Source organism: Rhinopithecus bieti, unplaced genomic scaffold (genome assembly GCF_001698545.2).
Source record: "Rhinopithecus bieti isolate Rb0 unplaced genomic scaffold, ASM169854v2 scaffold_18548, whole genome shotgun sequence".
In the NCBI taxonomy this organism is placed as follows: domain Eukaryota; kingdom Metazoa; phylum Chordata; class Mammalia; order Primates; family Cercopithecidae; genus Rhinopithecus; species Rhinopithecus bieti.
Genome location: NW_016809526.1, coordinates 446,365 through 450,570, shown reverse-complemented (window position 1 = coordinate 450,570; position 4,206 = coordinate 446,365). Strand labels below are relative to the sequence as shown.

The window sequence follows — 4,206 nt, the reverse complement described above, 5'->3', positions numbered from 1 at the left end:
TGTCGCCCCAGCTGGAGTGCAGTGGCGGGATCTCAGCTCACTGCAAGCTCCGCCTCCCGGGTTTACGCCATTCTCCTGCCTCAGCCTCCCAAGTAGCCGGGACTACAGGCACCCGCCACCTCGCCCGGCTAGTTTTTTGTATTTTTTAGTAGAGACGGGGTTTCACCATATTAGCCAGGATGGTCTCGATCTCCTGACCTTGTGATACGCCCATCTCGGCCTCCCAAAGTGCTGGGATTACAGGCTTGAGCCACCGCACCCGGCCAACTTATGTGATATTTGTAACAACCCTTTACAGTAGTTCCCTTATTACCACCATTTTATAGATGAGGAAAGTGAGACACACAGAGGTTAATTAACTAGCCCATTATCATATGTGTAGTGCTTTCAAATGTACCTGGATTTTATTTTAATCAGGTATGGTAAGAAGACAGACACAGAGACAACTACCTTGAAAGAAGAGTTTATTATGTACAGTTCCCAAGGAAGAATGGGCATACCACACCATGCAAGGCCACATGGGAAAGTACCAGGGTCATTCAGGAGGCATAAGGAACAATGTGAAAGCATGGGCCAGAGCTTGCTTTTATTGTGTTTTTTTGTGGGAAGGAATGAGCAAGACGGTAGATGAGCTGAGCACATTTACGATTGGATAGTTCGAATAATTTTGGCAGACCAGAGAGGTGGTCTCTAGTTCTCTAGTATCTGACTCCGAGGAGATTTAGAGTAAGGGAAGCATTGGCTGTGTGTGGTGGTTGGGGGTGTGCACCTGGGATTGGTTGGTTTCCATATGTGAGAGGCATGCTCACAGGCAAGTTGTTTGCTACCTCTAGCAGTTAGCTATCCCAGATCCAGAGAGGGGCAGTCACTCCCTGGGTCCTTAAGGTCCTAAGATATCAAAGCATTCTTAAAAAAAAAAGACTAATACAAGTCGTTTGTGGAATTGGATTTGAAACCAGGCAGCGTGGTCCTACAGAGCACATTCTTAAACTTCCTTGCTTCTATTTTGCCTACAAAGAAACAACAATTAGACTTAGATTTCTCCTGAGCAACAAGAAATATCAGTGAAAATATCATTAATGTACCGAAGGAAACCTACTGTTATTCTGAATTCTAAACCCAGAATTTCAAACCCAGCTATTACTGTTATTTTTTTTTCTGAGACAGAATCTTATTCTGTCTCCCAGGCTAGAGTGTAGAGTGTGATCATGGCTCACTGAAACCTCTGTCTCCCAGGCTCAAGTGATTCCTCTGCCTCAGTCTCCTCAGTAGCTGGGAATACAGGCACATGTCAACAGGCCCGGCTAATTTTTTAAATTTTTTTGGAGAGATGAGGTCTTACTGGTCTTGAACTCCTGGGCTGGCCTAGAGCTCCTGGGCTCAAGCAATCTGCCAACCTTGGCCTCTAAGTGCTGGGATTACAGGCATGAGTCATCACACCTGGCCCAAACACAACTGTTTTTTAGTATATCTAGAATAGAGCATTTTTAGACATGCTGAGAGTGAGAGTGCTAACTACATATATGCCTTCATGAAAGAACTATCAAAGGATATATCTTCATCAGACTGATTTGAACCTAGAGGGAAGTTGTGGACGCAAGAAACGAGTAAGGAAGGAAATTCACAAAATATCAGTAAATATTTAGGTTGATTGCTTTTAAAAATGACTTCTTTTGGGATGTTTAAAATAAAATGGAATTAAAATACTAGACAAAAATACCTAAGATAGGAGAGAATTGGATTTAAAGCATTTTAATATTCTCATTTGGGAGGATAATTATATTGTTTGAATTCATACTGTATATAGCACATTTAAAATGTAGCTACTGGCCGGGCGCAGTGGCTCAAGTCTGTAATCCCAGCACTTTGGGAGGCTGAGACGGGCGGATCACAAGGTCAGGAGATCGAGACCATCCTGGCTAACACGGTGAAACCCCGTCTCTACTAAAAAAACATACAAAAAATTAGCCGGGCGAGGTGGCGGGCACCTGTAGTCCCAGCTACTCGGGAGGCTGAGGCAGGAGAATGGCGTAAACCCGGGAGGCGGAGCTTGCAGTGAGCTGGGATCCAGTCACTGCACTCCAGCCTGGGCGACAGAGTGAGACTCTGTCTCAAAAAAAAAAAAAAAAAAAAAAAAGCTATTTACTAAAGAAATAGAGATAAATGGTATAACTTTAGGCAATTAAAGAGTAATAAAAAAAATCCTGATCTATCCAACGTGCGATAAATGTAAATGGATTAAATTCATCTATTAAAAGAGAGGTTTTGAAATTATAAATGATACCAATAGATTATAACCATGATGGAAAAAGTTAAGATAATTAAATACTTAGGAGAAAACTGGCAAGGAACTTAAAGCAGTAAATGTTAATAGGGATAAAGGAAGATAGTATGTGATGACAAAAGGAACAAAGTACTAAGTTCCTAATAATCATGAATTTGTGTGCACCTAGGCATATCTTTTCACATTATGGCCTGCCAAAAAGGGTAGTATTTGTTTGCCACACTGATTGGGGTGTTTTGCACTAGAGAGTAAGATCCATGAAAGCAAGGGCAAATTTTTCTTTTTCATTGTTAAATTGCTAGCATCTAGAACAGTTAGTTCTTCATTCATAGGAACTCAGATAAGTATTTGCTTAATGAATAATAATAAAAAAAAAGGACAGCAAAAGGGGTAAATTGACAAGTGCAAAAATCAGTATGAAACTTTAAAAAACCCCTCTCATACTGGTAGATCATGCAGACAAAAATTGGCAAGGCTATTCAATGGCCATTTGGAGCTGTGAAAAAAAATTAGCAAGACTATAGAAACAACAAAATTAACAAGCCTAGTATAATGGATATATTCTGCTCACAACAAAGAATACGTTTATATGATATATTTATAAATATTGACTGGAAGAGGTAACAAAGCAAGTCTTCACAATTTTAAAGAATCTATGTCACATAGCACGGTAAGATAATCTTTGCCTGTAATCCCAGCACTTTGGGAGGCTGAGGCACGTGGATCACTTGAGGTCAGGAGTTAAAGACCAGCCTGGGCAACATGGTGAAACCCTGTCTCTACAAAAAATACAAAAAATTAGTTGGGTGTGGTGGTGGGCACCTGTAGTCCCAGCTGCTCGGTAGGCTGAGGTGGGAGGCTTGCTTGAGCCTGGGAGACAGAGGTTACAATGAGTGGTGATTGCACCATTGCACTCCAGCCTGGGCAACAGAGCCAGACCCTGTTTCAAAAAATAAAAAAAAGATAATCTTAAAAAATTTTATATATTTGGAAACTAAAAGCCACACTCTTAAACAGTTCACAGATTAGAGAAAAATTACAGTGGAATTTCAGAGGGATAATTTATAGTCTTTTTGTCGCTGGAGACAACAGTGGCACAATCTCAGCTCACTGCAACCTCGGCCTCCCAGGTTCAAGCAATTCTCCCACCTCAGCCTCCCAAGTAGCTGGGACTACAGGAGTACGCCACCACACCTGGCTAATTCTTTTTGGTAGAGTCAGGGTTTCACCATGTTGGCCAGGCTGGTCTTGAACTCCTGACCTCAAGTGATCTGCCCGCCTCAGCCTCCCAATGTGCTGGGGTTATAATAATTTATAGTCTTAAATGCATTTATGAAGGAACAAGAAATGCTCATCTTAGGCATTATTGAAGAAGTTAGGAAAAAGACAGTTGCACCCAAAGAAAGAAGAAAATAATAAAAAACAGAAATAGAAAATAAAACAAAAGAGAGAGGTACCTTCCTTCCTTTCCCTTATAACAAAAAGAAAAAGGAAAAAAACCTCACTATCCAAAGACAGTCTGATATGGGTCTAGAATAATGAGTTGTGTTCTGGGAATGATTGCATCATATTTAGATCATCTTTACTCAGTTGATGAATTAGTTGGGTGACAGCTCTCCTTTGATAGAATGCCAACAATTAACAAATTTCAAAAATTTTAAACAACATGGGTACTATCCTGAAAGAACTAGAGAAAAGCTAAATGCTTCTATGGATGCTAAGTGTACCGTCCACATAGAGCTTCTCATTTCTTTAGGGCCTCAGTCATCAGAGATAAATACATATATATATTTTCAAAGACATTAAATTCTTTTCATGCCTATATTGGTATTCTGGTTAATAACGTGTCTATTCTTGTTACCTGTTAATTCTTGTGTTCTGGAAATGATTGTATCATATATATATATATATATATATATTGT

The 4,206-nt window shown here is 40.1% G+C and overlaps 1 protein-coding gene across 2 annotated transcripts in view; it reads left to right on the top strand.

Moving 5' to 3' along the window:
- The window catches only part of SERAC1 (serine active site containing 1), a 61,275-nt gene that overhangs the window by 6,436 nt on the left and 50,633 nt on the right, over window positions 1-4,206 (top strand). The gene's annotated exons all lie outside the window — the stretch shown is intronic.